Source organism: Struthio camelus, chromosome 3 (genome assembly GCF_040807025.1).
Source record: "Struthio camelus isolate bStrCam1 chromosome 3, bStrCam1.hap1, whole genome shotgun sequence".
NCBI classification, from domain to species: Eukaryota; Metazoa; Chordata; class Aves; order Struthioniformes; family Struthionidae; genus Struthio; species Struthio camelus.
In genome coordinates this window covers 72,337,800-72,359,765 of record NC_090944.1, presented here as the reverse complement: position 1 = coordinate 72,359,765, position 21,966 = coordinate 72,337,800, and the positions used below count along the sequence as shown (strand labels likewise).

Below are 21,966 nucleotides of genomic sequence, written 5' to 3'. Positions count from 1 at the left end.
ACATTTAGGCTTAGCCGAAGTAACTAGTCTTCATCTCCTGAAATCAAGATGAGTGAAATGAGCCTCCTGAAAAGCTCATATTGCATTACAGAAATAATTTTTTTCCACAATCTAGGGATTAACGGAAATATGGAACACCCTTCTTTCCTTTCCTCCTCTTCTAAGACTTTTTCTAAGGCCCTCGTCTCTCGCAGGTAAGATATTGCCCTCTTCAGATCAGTCTGGTTTCAAACATTTTAATTTTGTTGAGGATAAGAATTTATCCTTGGAGAAGTTTTACAGTTTTGTGGAACTCTCCGCAGCACACCCAGGACCCACTTTTCTGTCTATTAATGACTTGCAAAATGCTGAGATCCTTCTTTATACATAAACCTTGATCTGCAACTAAGAGGACAGCATGCCATGCCACATTGAGTGCACAGCTTACTTTAGCTCTGAATCTGTTCAGCGGCCCCTGGTGGGGGGAAAATAAATCTTTTCCGATTTTCACGTCTGCTGGGTATTTCCCTACACCAATTTTCCTTTGCAGACGGATTGCTTAAATAGAGAAGATACATTACTCCTTATTCTGAGTTATCAGTTTACTTTAGGAATTCATACAACAATTTACGTGACTTCAGTAAGCTTCTGAGCACAGATGAATTTCCTGCCTGCTACAACCACATACACTATCCTTGCTACTACTCTACATGCAATGAACACAAAAGGAATTTACAGACTCTGCTGAGAAGCGAAAGAACAAAGCCCCTTCCTCTATAATAAACAACAACCCTTGCTCTCAGTACAAAATACACAGGTAACAGCCTGTCAACTAAATGATCGGAGCAGTGCAGGAACACCCCTTCAGGACCTGCTTAGTAGTCTCATTCTTTCGTGTATCCGTCACGTATGTGCTTAAGAATATGCATGTACCTACACTGAGAATACGGTATATATTCCAGTGTATAAAGAAATCATACTTCTGAAATGACGGATTCAGAATTTCAACGTGTGATGTCACAAATTATTAGCACAAAGACTAAATCAAGAATTAAAAACAAAATCCTGGTATGCTATGTCATCAGGACACCGATAACCCATAGGCTTAGATTAACTGAAGATCTAGCACCTGCCTATTATTGCAGCTGGAGAGGAACGAGAACATTTGTTCCTTGAGAGATACAGACAACACAACTCATCTATTTCCATATCTTTAGACAGAATTATCCATACTGGGTTATCATGAACGCTAAAAACAGGGAAAGAAAGGATCTTTCACGCTAGTAACGCATTTATAGTTCTATGATCATCTACTTTCCTTTTGCCTCCTCCCTCCCTTTAAAAATTATACGTCTATAACAGAGATATATTTTTTGTTATTTCCATCTCCCTTTCTAAAAATGTGAATTCACGCCAGATATTAAATACAATAATCAAGACAGACATGACTCATGCCACCAAACTCAGGTCAAAAAATTGCTGTTAATTGGGCACTACATATTTCTGCTACACACAGGCTTATAAATTCTGCACGGTCTTTGTTGAATGTTTGTATTATTGTCACTTTACTGCAGTTTTTGCATGGGAACACTGAGGAATGAATCCTAGCTTCATTCTCCAAGAGTCAATTCTTCATGCAGACTTGCTTCCTTGAACTGAGTTTCCTGAAGCCTGGCATTGCTTGTGTGGCATTTGCAGACATTTTGTTCAAGAAAAATTAAGATATTCCCACTCTGCAGCAGATTTTTCTCTTAAACAAAGATGCAAGTCACACCATCACAATACCATTTGGCATCAGTAAAAAACAGGCACTCATGACAGATAAGCAATAGCAACAGAGATCGTGATCTTAAACAAATGAGGCTTCTGCATCAGTTATGTAAATGCCAAAAGCAAGAAACTGAAAGAATCTATGACAATAGTTTTGCCTGCTTTCCTATTATCATCATCATAGAACACAACAAGTGGAAAAACAGGAAAACAGAAAGACTTCTTGGCAAATGGTAAAGAACTGGAAGCACTATGTCTCATTTACTGTTGGCAAAGTAATACTTCAGTGCAGCTTTTATTCCCCTTGAAGTGCAGCTTTTATTCCGCTTCCCTAGTTACCAATTTTACCAGTACACAGACATGGCTCAAAATTACTTCCCCTGCTCTTCCTACCACTGCCATACCAAGCATTAGCTTTAAGAATTTGAGAATATAGAATTATAAACTCAGCAATTTATCTCTTATCCTCATTGTAACATTTCATGATACACAGCAGAACAGAACTGCAAATCCACTGATGCTGGGGGCTTCCCAAATGATAGAAAGACCTCTTCACCCACGTTTAGACAAAGCATGCAGTTACACAGACCTCCTTCCGACTCATTTCAGACAAGTAAATTTCAGACTACTCTGGCTAGAAATAAATACAATAAATGCTAAGTCTGTTTCTGGACTCCTTGTAAACAAATTTAATCTGGAATTCCACTGTCTTCCCTTCAAAATATAGCAAAATTTATCTGCAAAAAAAAAAAAAAGTAGTATTTTCAAACTGATGATCAGTCAAAACTACATGATCCTTACCTAAAAAAATATATATACATATGGTTCCGAGAAAAAAAAAAAAAAAAAGAATGAAGAGATGCCAAAGGTACAAGGATACTCTTTTTTAAATGTAATAAAAATTTCAATTTTATTTTCCTATTTACAGGTCACTGCAACATTTTGAAGGGCTAGGTTCTTTTGGGGAGAAGGGTTTTTTTATTGTAATGCATATTTTGGTTAATTTCTGAGACATTCCGCCTCTGTTTTTGTAGAAGGTGGCTGAATACAAACCAAATTAAACATTTCAATTCTTTATAAATAAGCCACTGAAAACAGAAGGAAAAAGACCACGCTTGGTTAGCCGGACTATTTAAAGAGACACTAACAACTTGAACATATTAATTATTCATTATTATCTCTCCCCAAAAGATAGTTCAAATTTACCTTTCACAGATAAATGGGGCTTTTTTTACCTTGTGAATCAAAAATAGTATAATGTAGTTACAAAAATTATTTCTAAAATAGAGATCCTATGTATCATTTTAGAATTTGGGTGAGCCTAAAAGTAAACACATCCTCCAGTAAAAGCAAACAGTAGTTTTACATGCCTGCACAAATTAGCAAATAAAAAAAAATTAAAATGAAAGCCTTTACAGCATACCTTCTATACATTTGAATTTCTTTTTAAAAGATGTGCCAACATTTCAACAGTGTATTCACAAGTTACATGCTTTGATGAGTATGCAATGATAGTTATTTAAAAAGTTCAAATAATAGCTAAAACTCCTGGAAACATCTTGATGAAGGAAAAAAAAATGCAGCTTTCACTTCCTTTACCATTGTCTGTTTCACTACCTGCCCCTTTTAGGCAGCTTCCACTACTGTTACTACAAGTGTTTCACATAGAATTCTTGAACGGAACATTTTGAAATACTAGAAAGAATATGAAAGCAAGGCCACAGAAAATAAACATGGGTGCCTTAGTTCCAGTTTGGCAGGACAAACCTAATCTTTTTCTTAATTAAGCTGACAGTAACCCCCTAAATATTTCTTTTGTAAAAGTGTTCCATTCTCAATGAATTACTGAACAACAGGGCACAAAAATGTGCATACAAAACTATCTCAGAATAAGTAACTCCTGTTGTTCCCAGCACATAACTCAGATGATTTCCTACAGAAAATGAGGACAGTTATTACTCATCAAATCTAACAAAACAGCACCAATATCATCAAATGAAACTGAAATAATCAGAACACCATGAATGAAAAGTAACAGAATTCGTGTTCCAGCTTACTCATCAGAAAGAAAGAAAATGCTAAAAGAAACATTAAAAGTGTTGACTAGTCTAGATTTTTATATGTTGCAGATCTTCCCAAAAGCTATCTGTAAACATTTTGATCATAGGCCTACCAGTAATCCTCATACAGAATTTAAATGCCATGAAGTACTTTGAACAGCTTGCTACCCCACTGGTGAAATTCCTTTACCGAGAGAGCAGTAAGTGTGTAACACAAAGTAATTATGAAAAACAGGTATGCTGATATTTTCATTATAATTGATTTGACAATGGGTCTTTTACCAAATTCCTTTTTCCCTACTTAGGTATTTATAAGGTGCGATCAAACTACGCTACATTCTCCTTTGGTAAACAAAGTGGAATCAGCTCATTCCCTGGAAGGCATGTTTTCCAACTGTTTAATTATTCCTATGGTCTTATCTGAAACCTGTCCACTTTTTCTAGAATCCTTTTTAAGGCTAAAAGATGGCAGTTTTCCAGGAGCAGTTGCACCCATGCTATCTACAGAGGTCGTGTAACCTCTCCTACCCTGTATGACACCACTTCTTCCCAGCAACTATTACTCCTTTCTGACTGTAACACCATGTTCATCATTTGCTATGGTCTACAGTTGCTTTTTTGAATAAACATCTGGCTTGTATGGAAGCTGTATGCTGGTACTCAGCTTACTGAACAAGCCACACCACTCTGTATTAGCAATTCGCTCTCTATCACTTACTTTTCCTCAATGTTTGTAGTAGCAGTACTGTGACCATTATAGTCTACCAACAGAAATAAAACACACTTTGTAAGAAGAAAGTATCTCTTGCATTACGGCTATAATTGATCTAATAAAAGATATTACTTCTTATGGATATTATCAATCTTTGTGTCACTATCACTATTAAAATAATAAGTAGTTTTGATTTAATGACCAACCTTGAAAATACTCTGTGTAGCAGTGTCCTTTTTAAAGCTTCATAGGAGAGTATTTTTTCAAATCATTAGTCTGCTTCTTAATCCATTTCATTAGTGCCAAGTAGATTTTGTATCCTTAATCAAAAAGTCATGCCAAGTCAAAAACCTTATAGATCTTTATTACATCACTATTCTTACCTTTAGCAATCAAACTTCTACTCACATCAAAAATAATACTGCTAGTTTGGCACGATCAACTTTTCATAAACCCATGATGTGGTATACCATGCATATTTCAGTGTTATATGTGAACAACGTACAAAAGGCATTTGGAATGTGATGGCATGTAAGTTAATACTTTGTGACAGTGGAGACTAATAAAAAATAGTTGCTATAAATTAAGCACTTGTCTGCAGTGACAGGTAAGTAACGGCCACTTTTTAGAAATTATTCAACTTCTTTCCACAGGAATAACAGTAAAAGAATGCAACCAGTCATGGTTGCTATGACATTCTCTTTCTAGTGCAGTTACGCTTTGCCTTTTCCTTGTGAGAATAGCTACTGGACAGCAGGGTACAGAACCGGAAAATTTATATGATCTGAGATCACACCTAAACTCCTGCATTCTCTGAGGACATCAGAGCTGTCCCCTCAAAAGGTGTCATAACTTTTCCTATTGTTATAACCTATATCTATATCTATATCTATATATATATATAAAATCTGCAAAATATTTGCAAGAACTTCAGTTTTAGTTAAAAAACATCTTAACAAGAACTTTTGGTAAAATATCAAGGGATTATTTCTTCTAGACAATGTTTTCATTCTGAGAAATTCCATCTATTCCAGAGACTTGTCCCTGCACTTCAGTTAATGGAGGTGGCAGATTAGGTAACAGAGACTGCGGTTCCACAAGTATTTCTGCAGCGCCAGTTTAAGCAGCGCTGGTACTGCCACTCATTCCGACCTTTGCATCATGCCAGCACAGCTGCTTGTGAACCACATCAAGGAACTGCTCCAGCTTCAATCAGCAGCCAGCAGAGGAGGGATAAAGGCTGCTTAAGAAGCACTGCTACAAAATGCAAAACCATAGCTTCACACTCTTCTTTACTCTGCCACAGAAAACAAATGGGTGCAGAAACCTCAGCTGTGGTTGGTCACGTACATAAGCCACTCACACACAGACTACTGGTATTACTGCTTGTATGAACCAAGATCCCTGGAGAACTGGCATCATGCAAAAATAGAGCAAAAAGATGGCGCTCTTCTTACAGACCTCACAGTCTGACTACCGTAGGGTTAGCCATGATGTGAAAGCATTTCTTGAGCTATAGTTCCAATTATGGACTTCGTGAATGTAGATCTAAAAAAAAAAAACCCCCAAACACGGTAGTTTTGCAATAGCTTTCAAGGATTAAACTCCTTCAATTTCACTTGTGACTTAAGCCAAAAATCTGACTACTCATATAGCTCTTGGAGAAATTAGACTATAGTTTTAATCACAAAATCAGAAAGCAAGCTAAATCACAGAAAGATATCAGCTGACCATTTTAGATGAAGGACACTATCCCTCTTATTGCAATCAACTCCCAGCAATACTGCTGCAGCAAGCTGAGGATTTGGTATGGTGCTCTGAACACAAAATTGTTGGTACAAAAGCACAACCAACTGAACCAGACTAGTATGAACACTACACTAGCTCCTTATATCACATCAGATAGAATAAATGTAAAAATAGGTGGCTCAGTGGAAAAGCACTTTAACCTTTCTATTTTGAAAACCTACCACCATTTCAAATCTTGTCTCAGGATATCCTGGAAATTTTATGTTGGATACCCTTTCTCCGAATACAATTATCCAGTTCACAAAACCTCTATCCTGTTCAGCTCTATTAGTTTCCAACCCCCTAGTTCTCTGCATTAAGAAGACCAGAAAAGGAACGCTAGCTTGAGTCTGAGTTGTGTTGCTAGAACTTGGCAGAGGAAACGTGCATAATCTGTCTGTGCTATGCCTGTTTCTATGAAACCATGTCTACACTGGGACGCTCAGGAGAGTTGGAAGAAAGACCTCACATACAGTGTGATGTCAGTATGCATAAACTGAATTGTACTGAGCCTTGTCCAGCTGCTCTCGTTCGGGAGTAAGGCGACCTTTATTTTCTGTAATTCTCTAGGAATATACTACAGCGAATAAAAAGGAACATCCAGGTGGGATTTAACATATTATAACTGACTTCACGCCTTTCCTTGATTAGGCTTAGCATTCACAAACGTCCCTGAGTAAACAAAAAATGAGTCTTCACCTCCATGGGCACAAAAGTTGCCTAAAAGCAATTAAAAGAGCGTAGTTAATTGACAATATTTCTAATAGAACCACTTTCAGGAAATACAATTATGGTAAAAGCTTTTTTTGTGGTCTTTACATCATGCTATAAAAATAATAAAAAAGATATATCTAACATAAGAGTCTGAAAATCTCTTAAAAAGGAAGAAAACATAAATAGTTAATTTTGACATTTATCCTTAACCCTCCTTTGTTTTGTCTAAGTATTGTAGAATCACTTGTCTGTGCATATGACCTTACACGTATAAAGTATACTACAATACCTGAAAAAATAACAGACCGCACTAAGAACACAGGACTAGATACTCATCTGGCATAATGTGAGACCACTCTTGTAAAGTCAACATTCCTACTCCAATTTGCAACAGCTAAGGATCTGGCACAAAACATCAAGTTAAGTTTCCAATTACCTCATGCACCAGCATTGATTTCAATAGTTATATATACATAGTCATAGAGGAGAATTATATTAAAAGTTGCAAACTCAGCTCTGTATTTCTTTTCTTTTGTGGTCTAAACCAAACCCTTCATGGTATTTTAATGTAGGTTCTTGTGGTTTAATTATACATGTGTCAAGAGCAGAATACTTACTTGCTGTGTCACCCCAATTAAAAAAAAAAAGGCAGCAGTAATTCTTTACACTGCTGACAATGTCAACTTATACAGGGTCATGTCAGAAGAGTAAGAAATGTTAATGTTGCCAGAAAATCTAATATGCATGAACTTAAATAAGTAAGTAAAGAGTTATCATATACATGAAAGTTGGTCTTCTTTATGCGAGAATTTTGCAGGTGGCCTTGAGAGGTCCTTTTGCAATTGGCTCCTCCAAATTAGTCAAACTGCACAGTCCAGCCACAACATGAGGCAACAACACCAGCACTGAGACACAGCTTCCAGTCATGCCAGACACACATAGTTTTGCAGAAATAGCACTTAACTTACATACAATTAAACAACTCTACACTAACACTACAATATTATGCATAACACTACACATCTAAGGATAGCTGCTTAATGAAGAATCACCACCATTATTTATTTTATTCTAGGAAAGGGACACTGATCATCACAGATATTTAGGCTCAGAAATCCTCTAAAATCCTCCTTCTCAAAACCACGGTAGTTACACGGTAGTCTAAATCTGAGTTTAACATCTAATACTTGAACCTATTAGCTTAAGACAAAATATGTACTAGTTCTCACTGGTAAACAGACCTCTGGAAGCTCTAAAGACAGCAACTTCTTATGATAATCATTCTTATTGCACAGAAATTTTCAACAAATTTAAAATAAAAGGCTTAAATTTTAGTTTTCCTCTAACAGCTATTATGATTTGACATTTGGCTCAAAAATCTGACAATAGTCATATGTATACAGTCCTATGAACATGAAAGTCCAAAGAGGCATTTTGATACAGTATAATCAATCATCAAAGTAATTTCACTGTTAAACACGGAAGCAAAAGGTGGGCCAGCTATTTGACACATTTCTCAGGTTAGGAGACAAAGTGCTCTAAAATATTCTTCACCGGGGTCCCATATTACAGGCATCCCCAAAGGGAACCTTTCTGGCAGTATTAGGACCTACAGTATGGACAAAAATGCAAGTATTATTGGCTTTTCAAATACATTTTACTTTTTACTTGTCAGATAAACACTTTTCATATCTGAGTTTTCACGCTGCGAAGTGGATCCAAGTTACTTTAAGCGCTTCTGATGTAATGATAAATTCAATGACAGTGCAACACAGAAGTGTGGACTTGGCAAAAAAATTATTTCATAAAAATCTGATTTCTATACAGCAACATCTAAAATGTCACCTAGTACATATGAGTAAAACAAAAAAGGTTTTAATGTTTACTCTAAGCCAAAGGGCTTAAATGGATAAAATGTCTGCTCAATTTAAAAGGACGTAAAGAGAATTTATTTTTAATAACCATTTTTATTTAATTTTTAAAAGAGTAGCAGCCCTATGCCTTCAGTAGAACCATGCCCTGAAATCTCAGGGGTGATTAAAGGGCCATGCCAAAGCTGAAAGGTTTCAAATATCAAACTAAACTATTATGTCAGGGCCAGCAAGATCAATTAACGCTTTTCAATGACAGAAAAGGTTACAGTTGGACAGACATTTACACAATATTTAAATCTAAAAAAGGAAAACCCACAGTAAAATTACCTTTAATACTACATATTAAAAGTTTACTTATAAACCTGTTAAATGATGACTTTTCTTCCATTTGCACAATGTAAACACTGCTCTTCTAATGCAAAATGTCAAGAAGTTTATAGATATCTGAGGTAATAGAAATTGCATTGGATTATGAAGTGTAAAGTAAAACCTAAGATATCTTAAGTGTTTCTGCTACTAGACCTGGTTTAGTGCTTAACTTTTATAAAGCTTTAAAAACACTTGATAAACTTGACAGATGCCTGTTAGTCTGATGCCCTGTGCTTGCATTCTTCTTGCAAATTCTGAATGACAATGAGAAAGTAAACTGCCCACATGTTCTACTGAAAAAAAAAAAAAACAGAAACAGAAAACTACAGCTAAAAGCATGCATTACAAACACTTATCTGTAAAATTAACTCGTCGTAAGTCTGGAAAAAAGCAAGTTTACAACTTCTATAATTAAGAACTATACAAAAACATTCATGCCAAGCAGCAACAGAACTTACATTTCAGTTCTTAATAATTATAAGAATAATCACTGCAAGTTCCGGTATGTTAGAAGTTAATCTGATACTTGTTAATATAACCGTTGCCACAGTGAACACTGCTTGAACAAAATATCACGTTATGATATCAAATACAGTCAGTTTAAAACTATAATAAAAACGTAGGAGATAAAGAAAAGAAAAAGCTCACAGGATGTTGAAATCAGTGAGTTAGTTTGTCTTATTTTGACTAAAAGGACAGCAAGATTACCTTTGTTCAAGGACAGAGTTTAAAAATTCATATTTTTTAAAGTCCACTTCTTTATTTATTTCTTCAAGGAGTGATTTGAAATATTTTCTACCAGACAGTACCTAATTTTAGGTTTTAAGTGCTTTAACAGCTCTATGAAATATGATCAGCAGCTGCAATATAGAACTATGCTGAATAAATTCGCCTTATAAAAAGGGAGACCTGTTTTATCCGGAGTTCATAAAAACCTTACTTTCAAAAAAGATAGCATAAAAAATTAACAGTTGCATTCTGCAGTGTTTGACATATAACTTTTAGGAATTTAATTCTTCTTTCTGAATTAACTTTCCTATTTAATGGAGAAAAAAGTAGTTTCAATATGATCACTTGAAGATTGCATTGAACATCATTCAACACCATCAGTTCACCAAGGAATCAGACAGGTACCCATCCCATTCCAAATTCCAGTGTTTAACATTGCTTAATCCTAGGTCTAAAAAGTAGAAGTGCAATATACAAAAGTTGCATAAAGTTTCAACGGTAGCTCTCATAGCTTGCATCAGAGGCTAAAAATATGCAACAGGATACTATCTATAGCTGCATTTCTACTGGCCTTTTTCAGTACATTTTAACTGGGAATGGCTATACGGATGACAGGTTTTCTGTGCATTGAATTCCTTATTTAGAATTTATCTATCCCATTGGCAATATCTATAGAGCAGAATAAACTTCTCTTGCAAGGGGCTATGAAGCCATTAATAAACACAAATCCTGCAACGGTAACCTTCAATTGCGTTAGCAATGCAATCACATACACGTAACAATTTATAACTACTTACGCATTATCGGAACAAAGATACATAAAAGATAGTCAATACATTCCTCTCTTAATTTTATTACAATTGATTGAAGGACATTTGGTAACATAAATACCAGAACTGTCAAAAGAAAATAGGAAGGACTCTTTAGATGGGTAGCCCAGCTTAACAAGGAATGTCAAAAACACACAGGAAGAATCAGGGAGAAGGGAGAGAGATGTCAGTCTGTATTTCCACTTACTCACAATATGATATATGCTGCAGGTATGCAAAAATTATGTATCCTCCAGCATTTTGAGGAATTCTAGGAGGAAAAAAAAGGCAAGCCTACAGTAACTTTAGGAAACTGGGGTTTTTTGGTGTATTCAGGGAATGAAAACAATGATATAAACAGAACTGTAATGCAAAGTACACTCTTCCAGTAACAAATAGATAGATACATAATGCTGAGGTCAGGCAAAAGCTATTTATTGTATATGCAGGGAAGATGCTTCCCTCTGTACACTTCTGCATAATTCTGAAAAGTTAATTAGCTTATCTTAGATAAACTACCTTCTAGTCTTCTCAGGAATAAGTCTTTTCTAGCATTCCATACATGAAAAACAAAACCCAGAAAACTACAATACTGATATTGACTATTGAAATTCACTATTGAACAGTGAAATGGAGATTTCTTATTGTTGTAGGATAATTTCATGCTTTCATTAGAACTACCCAGAGCGCTCCACTTGTTTGGTAAAACAAGCCTCACAATTTTTGTATTTACCAGGTACTCCACATCACCACTTGGCGAGATAAAAATATACCTCCGCGTGTTCTGCTATAAATCCTGCCACAGGACAACGGGAAAGCAGCGGTGTACCTACTTGGCTCTTAGCAGAAGTTTCATAAATGTAAATGAAACTGTAGCTGCCAGTTAGTGATTGGCAGTGACGCTGCCGCGGGATCCCGCTCGCTTTTTCTGTGAAAAATGCCTGCGGCTGCTTCCCCCATCGAGTGCCGGGCGGTGCAGCCCTCGGGGCGACGCCTCGGCCCCGCGGCTGCCAGGCAACCCCCCGCCGCCGGTTTCAAATGAGAAGCCCCAACGGCCGGGGGTAACGGCCGCCCCAACGGCCCGCGGCGCCGTCGCTGCGCCGGCCCGCGCCGAAAGCGGCGGGGGAGCCACAGGGAAAGCCGCTCGCTGCGGCACCTCCATGTGAAACCTTGCCTGCCGTTTTTCGCGGGTATCTGGTTTTGGAAGCGTCTGCAATGACAGCCGGAGCAGCAAATCAATGGCCAACAGCCCACTAGGTTTGAACACGGAGAATCCTGTTACCTCCTCACGGATCGAGTACACACACACACACACACACACACACACACGCGGGCTTCCCCACGTGGAAACGCTTTCAAACCAAAACAGAAGTCCCTGCACCGCCGATGCACCTAGGCGGGACCCCCCGTGCTGGGGCTCTTACATGCCTCCGTCCTCACCCACCGCGGCAGACGCGGCGGGGGAGGGGGCGAGGGGAGGGATGCGACGACCTGAAAACACACGGTTTTGCCCGTCTTTAAACCACAGGAAAAACAACTGGGGGAGGGGGAGGGATGCCCCTAGAGAAGGGAAATGGCAAGGAACAAAAACAACAGGCAGTTCCGTCCCCGCTCCCGTCAGATACGGAGAAAAGAGTCTACAGAAACTCAAATGTCTTCTGCATTTTGTTACCGGTCTGAAATCAGACTGCCTCATCGGCAGATACTCCTAACGGCTGCAAACCTTGAATGGTCTGCTGTGTAACAAAAAAGGTAAGGAAATTCAATTACTGCCCGAGGCTGAGGCAGAGGAGCTCCTGAGGGCTGCACGGCACAGGACGGGCAACTGAAGCAACCCTGTTTTCCGCTCTTGTTGCGTGTGCCTGTGTGTCCCAGCCACACTGAATTCCCCCTTTCAAGCTGCCGAAAACAGCCTTGCTGACAAGAAACGGGTGTTTCTAGAAAAGGCTTGTTCCCCTCTGCCGCCTAGGGTGTGCATTTTCGTGTTGCTTTGGCAGGATGTGCTCCCCCGCCGCCCGCAAACTTGTTTCCTCTCAGCCTCCAGGCAAGCGGCCGCCGCCGGCCCCGGCCGTCCCCCAGAGGCGGCGCGGGCGGCCGAGCCGGAGCCCGGTCTGCCGCCGGCATGCCCCGGGGCTGGGTGCTCGCGGGTCACCGGCCGCCGCCGCTGTGGGAGGGCAGCGGGGGGGCCCACAGCCGGGGAACAATGCGGTGGCAGCCGGCACGGCTTGCTCCTGCCTCCGGGCTACCCCAGCAGCGACGGTCACGGCAAGTGGAGGAGGGCTGAGGGCAAAATGGAAGGGACTGTCACCTGGAGAGAGGTGGAAAGTCCGGCTGGAGGGGCAAAAAGTCACGGGGAGCCCGTCCGCACCGGAGACCAGGTTTTGCAAGAAAATTCCCCTGGTGCCGGGGGGAGGGGGGGGCGAGAGCCCGTCTCTGCCCACTGATAGACGGTCGGCAGCTTCTTCCCGTCACTTCAGTTTTACAGCACAATTTCTTTTTTTTTTTTTAAATCAGACCAACGAGAAAACAATGCTAAATAAGCCCGAAACTTAAACACACGCACACACCCATCTACACAGACACGCACTTGCGACAGGGAACCGGTTTCCTCCACCTCTAAACAGAAGGGGTGGGAGGGAGACTTGGGGACTGGGAAGCAAGAGAGACACTCACCTTCTCGCTGCCGGGATATGCCGCTACCTTTATTTTATGGCTGCTCCTTATTTATTTATTCTCGTCCCTTCTCCGAGTCGAGGTTCCCCTTTTGCACTGTTCCTCTGGCAAAAACAGGACATCCCCTCTACAAGTCCCCCCCCCTTTCTCCACACACAAATAAAACGCAACTCGTAGCAAAACGGGAGGGGAGACTGGGGCGGGGGGGGGGGAGACGGAGGAGGAGGAGGCTGCTAAGGGAGAAGCCAAACACTCTTCGCACTTCACTGAGTGCAACTAGTTGTCTCTCGCGCACAGGCACTTAGAAAGTTTCCCTCGCAAGGGACGGGACTTTCCTAAGAGAAGGTAACCCCCTCCCTCCCGAAAAGGTCGTGCCGGCTGCGGGGCGCTAAGGGGCGAGCGGCGCCGCAGGCAGCGCAGCCCGGCGGCGCCGCTTCGCACTTGTGCAGCGAGAGGCGTCGCCGCCGCCGCTGCGGCCCGGGGCTGCGCCCTGTCCGGGCTCCCTCTGCCGCCCCGGGGCTGGCAGCCGAGCTGCCCCTGCCCGCCGCAGCCACGCCGCCTCCCCGGGGGCGGCCGGCGGCACCCGGCTCAGCACGCCTGCGCTGCCGCGGCGCCCGCCGCCTGCCCCCGGCGCGGCCCGGCCCCGGCCCCGGCCCCGGCCCCCGCCGCTGCCCGCGGGGCCGGTGCGAGGCCCGCGGCTCGGCGCGGCGGCCCCCCGGAGCCCTCCGCGCCGCCCTCACGCTCCCGCGGCGTCTCTCCGGCGGCCGGTCCAGCGCGCCGCCAGCTCGCCCCGACCTGCAGCCCAAGCCTGGCCCCTTGGCTGCTCCCTGCTGCGCCCGGGGCAGCTGCAGCCCCGCACCGGGGAGCCCCGATGCGGCGCAAGGGAAGGAAAGGGCCTTGGGGGCTACTAAACGGCACGGCCCACCAGCCAGCCGCAGCAGTGTCTTGCGCCAGTCCACTAGGAGTACAGATACCAAAGCCCACGTGTCACTTCTCTAGTCTGTCCCCGTTTTCCTCATGATTTTTCTCCAAAACAACCACCACTGTAAAGCAGTCGGGACTTTTTGGGAAGGTGGGAGTATGCCGAGGGTGAGCAGGCACTGCAACAGCAGGACCTGTTGCGCCGTACCCTGTATAGGATGCCGTTATTCTCTTCCTCTCAAGCTGGACAGTAGGGATGGAGAAAAAGTCCGTTCCTGCTTCCTTACAGGGTGAACTCTCTGTTCTGCTGGAAATTCAGCAGCTGAGTTTGGCCCTCATCATTACATAGTGTGGGGAGGAGGAAGAAGACACCTAATTACCTGGTCACTTTTCACAGTCTCATCATTAGGCTTGTATTATCTCCTTTTCTGGATTTCGTTGAGCAGACTGCGTGTTTCTTGTTTCACTAGTTGCAGTTATGTCCCCCTCTTTCTGTCAAGTAACTTCACTCTTCAAAGCGCGTAGGACAAAAATGCAAAAGAGTCAAAATTTAGGCCCTGTGTCTGAAGAGAGATGGTCAGAAAAGGTGTCTTGATTTTCAGAAGTACTGAATATGCCAAAAGCTTTTGAGGTCAGTGAGTCACATGAAATGAAGACAAAATTTACAGATTTATAGAGATTCTTTCCTGCCTGTCTTCTCTTTACTCACTTTGTATCCAGTAATGTTACTTAAAGCGTAACTTCTGATACTGCTTAAGCTGTCTGCCTTTGAATTTCATCGCTTGCATTCAACCAATTGTACTGACATGGTCATCTTTCTACCAAATAATTTCAGACTTAAGACAACTCAATCCTCATGAAAACGAGTCTTCGAAAATATGTATTTGCTGTCTTAGGAGAGTAGCCACTCAGAAGGAGAGCAAACTTTGTATGGAAAACTCTTTCCCTTTGAAGGAAAACTCGTTGACCTACACAAATACAGCTAGAAAAACATTTAAACTAAAAAAGCCCCCAAAAGCCAGCCTTCAAATTGACATAATATAGGACAAGCCAGAAAAAAATGAAGTGAATTTTGAAACTGAAAGTTAAGAGAGTATGGGGTGGGGGAAAAAGCTCAGATTTGCAGAAAATAATTTAAATTGACAACCCTGCTGCAGAGTAACAGTTGTGACTAACACCAGCACCCATCTTGCTAACAGACTCCTTTTTGTAAGGAAAAGTGCTAACAGCTCATTCCTTTCGAGAGGACTTTTGTGAACGGGAGAATAGTCTAATATTAGGTACTTGAACACGATAATGAAGGTTTTCTGAAGTCTGGTTTCCTTCCACTTTACTTCAGTGAAGCAAATTCCTGTTACAGGGAACAATCACCGACTAACATGGGTTGTTTTAATAGACATATCACTTTAAAGCAAGCTTTTAACCAGCTGTTGCACCCTCTCTTAAAACATAAATTACAGCTGATTTTAAAAAGATTTATGTATGATCTTTGTTTGATGTAGTGTTTCAAACTGAGGAAGGATGGGAGAAGCGCGCTGCTGTTACATAGTGCTGACTCAAGGCAAATCTCCCGCTAAGGGGCCTGGTCTTACTGTCACTGAACATTGCTATTTTGCTGTTGATTTCCATGAGAGTGGGCAGGGTCAAACACAAATATATTTGTGCGTTTGACCTAGCTGGGTCAGGTGTGGTAAAGGAAGTCCTATAGAAACTGAGGTTGTAATCAAACACATAATTATTGACAGTGGTTTACTGTAAATATGTCTTTCACAGATCATGATTAGATGGTGATTTCAGTTAAATTGATGTTTGAGTTGAAGCAAATTCCGGTGAGCCCAGTGGAGATGACTTCAGTTGTAGGTCCAAAATCTAGTGCAATAGACTGAGTCATAAATGACTCTGTGTGACCGTACAGAGCCCTGCATGGAGAAGGTCATGCTAGAAATAGTCCTAATGCAGCCCAAGGAAAGGCTATAGGATCCACTTTTACACAAGAATAGAAGAATAATAATACCTTATCCATTTAAAGCAACAGGGGAATGTAAGTAGGCAGGATGTAATTATCTAGATTGGTATTTGGCCAGGCACTCCTACACTTGCAAAAAGCGCCATAGGGTGTTTAATGACTGCAAGTGCTCATATGCTTGGGTTTACCTCCTTAATAGAAAGACAGTACTTGGGATCATACACTTGGTGCTGGTTCAGTTCTCAGTCAGCAGAAGAATGTTGCCCTGAACAAATACCAGTTCGTACAATAACTTGGAATTTCCTTGGAGGTCTTCCATGCAAACAGGGCCAACCCTACTTATCTTGTGAAATCTAATGAGATTACAGTATGGCTCCAGATAATCATGTTTGCATATGTTACTAAAAACAATATGGACTTTCAAATCTTTATAAATAATTTTGAAATTAAACAAATTTCCTTTTGTCCTGCATCTCAGTAAAAAAGTTATTTGAAACGAAGGGATTGTGCTTAGATACTCTGAGAAAATCCAAAGACAGAGACCTACTATTTTAGCAATGTATCATTATTAAAAACGATTTTTTGATATATCTACTGTATGGTGCATGTAGCATATGCATCTGTCCGTAGACTTTGTTTTACAAAGCAGGGCGTTGAAATATAGTTTCTTATTTTTAGGTTGAAGTATGAAATCCAAAAGTGGGTTAATTAGGCTAAGTTTGTTGATCTGTGTGCTTAAAGTTGTTATTGGTGCTTCGTGGCTTTATAGTCATACAAAGAAAGAATGAATGGAGGTTCTTTCGCCATGGTTATCAGATTTCAGGTTTTAAAAGAAAGTGACTCCACCCTTTTCAGTAATTCAACGTGTAGGGTTCAGCTGTGGGTTCAAAAGCAGGTTGCAACTGGCTAGTCATTGTGAGCTTGAAGTTCCAACTGGGCCTTTAAATATGTTGTATAACCTATTTTTTGTTTCAGTTTTCAAGTGTGCCATCATTTAAGTATTAGTTAGATTTCCAGTGTAATTTTTTTTTTAATCCAGACACATCTGACCTCAATCATAAGGTTCCATGGCTCTGAATAGCTGAGCTTTCCTAATATTTTATTTTGAGGGTCTGCATTCAGTACTTCATCACATAGATATGTGCTGTGGGCAGTGCCAGATACGGTGCCAGGGGTGTCCTCAATTATCTTTAGTGCTTGCCAGGAGAGGGCTCTGTTCTGCATCCCATACACAGGCAGAAGTCCCACTGAAATCAGTGGAAGCTTTGTCTTTAAAGATTTCTTGAAGTAAAGCCGGCTCAATTCAAAGAAAAATCTGTCCGCCTCAGCTAGCTGTACAGGCAGGATGGGTTGTGCCTAATATATTTTAATTTTCAGCCTGAAGTTGCATGAGGATAGTTACTGAGGTATAGATTGTACGGTACTGCAACCACAGCCTTTTCTTCCAGCATACAGGGTACTAGTCCCTCATGTTTCTCTTCAGTTTGGATGGAAGCAGTATATGGAGCCTATGTAGAAAAGATACTGGGCCATAGATTTTTTTGATGAACTGTATCTTCTCTGTCACAGTGGGAACCACAAAAACTCCATCTGTACAAGTCCAGGCTAGTGCACAGGTCCATTAGCATGGTTTCTGGCATGGGTTTTGCCCTTGCCAATTAGCAGTCTCCCCAAAAAAGTCCTGGCATGGTCCAGGGTGTAGCAGGGGCCAAGGACCCTTGCTGGTGCTTTATCTGGTGCAGCCTCCCTGTGTTGGAGAGCAAGAGGGTTCAGCCTTACAGAAACACTACTGCAGCAGATGGCCTCAGAACAGAGGAGCAATCCCTGCACCTTTTACTAGGACAGATATAGCCTGAAAAAGTCAGTCCTGGAGACAACATTGTGTCCGGTTGTTGGAGAGATGGATGAGATGTCAGGACTGGTGTTGCCTCACCTGCAACCCTCTGGCACTCTGGGAGGCCTGAGGATGCGCCCCGGATGCAGCAGTGGTTATCATGCAGCAGAATCTTGTTTCAGATTACATTTCATCCCATACAAAATAATGAGCAATCCTTGGATGATTTATAAACATGGGAACATTTGAATCTGCTTCATTAAACATTAGTTTTGCTGCTTAGCGTAATTTCCTTGTATATGCTTTTTAATCAGTTTCACATTAAATGTAGGTTTTTGACCTTCTGATTCCTTCTAGGAATTTTCAGCCTTCTTTTAAGATTTTTCTTTGCTTACTTACATACTTGTACAACTTTCCTCGAGGTAAAAACTTTGATATGGCTACCACGGTATTTCTATAAGTCTACTTAAAACATTCTCATATTCTGAAAGACATAAAAACCAGCATTTGGAAAGTAGTTTTGTTACATATGTAGGCTGTATAAACAAAATATGTGATATAATAATTTTACTATCACTAATCATAAATGATCTATGTAAGTGAGCACTCAAGTTTATTAGTGAATTATCAGGCATGCTGGGGTTTCCAGTGAAGCCAATGGCAAAACATTCATCAATTTCATTGTCAGCAGGACTGAGCTTGTTATGCAATAAACTCAAGTACAAATCCATGCCAAGAATTTTTTACTACACTGTAACATCATATTGTTGCTGTAGCGCATTATAATATAATAGCATATATTCAATAAAGAGCAATTGGCCTTGAGCTTTTTCACATCTTTTATAGAAGTAAAAACATCATTGCCAAGTGACGTTACAAATGGCATTATATATTACTGTTATACTAAATATAACTTTGTTTTGCCCGGAAACATGACTGAATTCAGTTCTTCTAGTAGTAGAAGATTAAATGAAGCTCAGGCAATTTCACTCATTTATTTGCAGGTGGTGTTCAGTAGAAGCAGGAAACCCAGAAAAACTATAAAATGAAAAGCAGAGATTCCAAAAAATGATGTCAAAGGGTGTTTGCAGAAAGCCTGTTTTATTTCAGAGTACAAGTTCCTTTCTCCTTTCTCCTTTTAAAGTGTTCTGTTCAAAGTCTTTAGACGTTTCTGAGCTTGTAAGTTATAGCTCCAAAAATATATATGGATTTAAACGGAGAGTTTATTTTCAGCACTGTAAGTGTGGTAGTAGGCAGAATGCAGTGCACAGCGTTTAAGGACAATTATTGCCCTTTTTCGTAAAATACTGCAATGTTGTCTTTGTCGGGATGTTCTTGACCAGACTTTTCAGACGTTAGTCTCTCTGAGGATTTCATCCTGAATCTCAAGGACATCAATTAGAAATAAACTGCTTAGGTTACTTTAAGGACATTTAAACAGCAGTTGTAAAGGTCTGTTTTATACATGGCTATGAGTTAATCCTAAGGGCAAGCTGAGTATTAAATCATTCTTTATGCACTGAAATTTTAAGACGTCCAATAAGAGGTAAGTTTGTTCCGTTCTGGCTGCAAAGTAATAAACGTACTCTAAAAGAATCATTAACGTTCACAACTTACGCATTCTTCAAATGCATAGAGGCTGTTTATGTAATGTATTATTAGCTATTAAAGTAGTTATTATTACATTAACATTTGGTTACTTATTAACTATTACTTATGATGTATATTTTTGCTTGGGAGTCTTACTGCATTCTGATCACAGAGGCAGTCACAGTCCCTGCCTGAGAGATCTTACAAGCCAGTAATACTCTTTTTGCCCGCAACCCTCATGTAACTTGTGCAAAAGTAATTAGTAATATAATTTCCTATGGCTTGGTTGTGCACCTGTTGAAATTAATGGAAGAAGTCACTTCAGCTTTAGTATTAGCCAGATCCGACCTTGGCACATGTAAGTTTTTATGCCTCATGTCTTATCGGTAGCTTTAGGGTGGACATTATTACTGTAATTACACAGGACTGCATATATGCTAGAATTGAGATATGCAGTAGCAAACCAGTTTACAGTTTGATGTAGTCTGTGAAAACCACAAGCTCAGAATTATAAGCAAGGTAAGAAGACGTTAGCGTGTGAAACCAAGGTCGCATCGCCTTCTTTCAGCTAAATGAACCATGCTGATATATCAAGAGCTATGAAAGCTGCCTGGGCAGCAATAATTAGGTGATTTTCCCAAATCAGACAGGAAGAGCTTAGCTGGCTTCTGAGTTCCACTTTCTGGGGAGAAAGGCTCAAGTCAGACAGATTCCCAGGTATGAAGCACTGACTATTGAGGCAATAGTACAAGCACCTCTTTCTCTCTATGAGTTTGCAGCCGGGCCACAACAGTTCTGGGACAGGAAAAGGACGTTTCTGACAACCATCTCCAAGACAGGCCTGAGAAGGCTGTAACAGAAGGCAGAGAGGGTCATCAAAGACAATGTGCTCTCCCCAACATTCATCCCTTCTCTCCCATTATATTCTTGTTCTCCTGGTAACACATACTTTTATTTTTTTTAAGGATTAAAACCAAAAGGCTTAGGCTCTGACACAGCTCTTAAGTTGTTTCTGAGAGCTACAAGAAGTTATTTAAGCTGTAGTTTCAGAGTATCTTTGCTACGGCTGTGAAGAAGAGCGGATGCAGTAGAGAGAGACATGTGGGACGTGCCACAGTTTAGTATGAGGAGAAGTAGCAGAACAGCTAATGTAAAACTCCACACTTTTCCATATGGAACATCTCCTCATTAAAAGGCATATATTGTTCCCTTCCTCCTCACCTTTTGCATTAGTTGACAACATTTGGGATTGTCTGTGAATGTGCAAATACTTATTAACATTTGAGTGACTAACATTTGAGTGACCTCTATTGCTGTGTAAATGAAACTTAAGATAGAACTTGAAGTCAAAAGAAAAAAAAAAACACATACCTACCCTAAAAGGTGGCAGCCTAGCTGTGTTTCGTTTTCCCTGCTCCATATCCTGTACAGGGAGAACTTTTCTCTACTTCTGACTTAAGGAGAATGCATAAATATTCTGAGCTGGGGTTTGGATTGTTTTTTTATTATTATTATTCACACTTTTGAAGCACAGAGAGGGACCAATTTAACGGGCGTAAAATGTGGGGAGAGTTTTGCTCTGGAAACAATTACTTTTGTTGAGAACTATTGATGATGTGATTACCTAAGAATTCACTGGTAGGAAATTGAAGAGGAGGCAATTTCTGGGTTTTGAAAGATCATCAAGAATAAGTGAAAACAAGTCAGCTTCCGCTATGTGTTGTTTGTACAAGAGTGGTTGTTGATAAATGAACTTCAGACTGGTTATTAGAGGTACATAGTGCCTATGCAGTTGTGCAAAGTGCAATAAAGGTTTTACCGCGCTGAGCTTGAGAAAACTATATAATTTATAACAACTTTTCAGTCTTTGCAAACAAATAGTAAAATCTTTATGGTAATCCTCACCATCATGTATTTCATTTGCACAGTTTTCATTTTCTTGTTTTAACTTGTATCACTGTTCCTCAGTTTTTGCTTTTGCAATCAGGCAACAATTTTGGAAATAACTTCACTTTATTATGGACAGAGTTTAGTGTTACCTACTGAAAAGAAAAGAGAAATTTATAAAAGAATAATTCCATATACCACATCTATGATGATCACGTATATGGTATGATGGCTCTTATGTAGCAGTGTTACAGCTGAGGCTTACCACTAGTAGCAACAAGAAGATAAGCT

At 40.4% G+C, this 21,966-nt stretch overlaps 1 protein-coding gene across 13 annotated transcripts in view; it reads right to left on the bottom strand.

Annotated features, from left to right (window-relative positions):
- Nucleotides 1-13,792, bottom strand: part of EYA4 (EYA transcriptional coactivator and phosphatase 4) — a 161,105-nt gene extending 147,313 nt beyond the window's left edge. For 4 of the 13 annotated variants that reach the window (XM_068938360.1, XM_009688851.2, XM_068938364.1 and 1 more), the window contains exon 1: nt 13,478-13,791. The gene's annotated coding sequence lies outside the window, so the exon portion shown is untranslated. Of the gene's footprint in view, nt 1-11,016; nt 11,076-13,477 lie in introns of all 13 variants that reach the window. The other 9 variants (XM_009688849.2, XM_009688850.2, XM_068938359.1 and 6 more) reach the window with 5 other exon arrangements.
- Between the last annotated feature and the right edge of the window lie 8,174 nt (nt 13,793-21,966).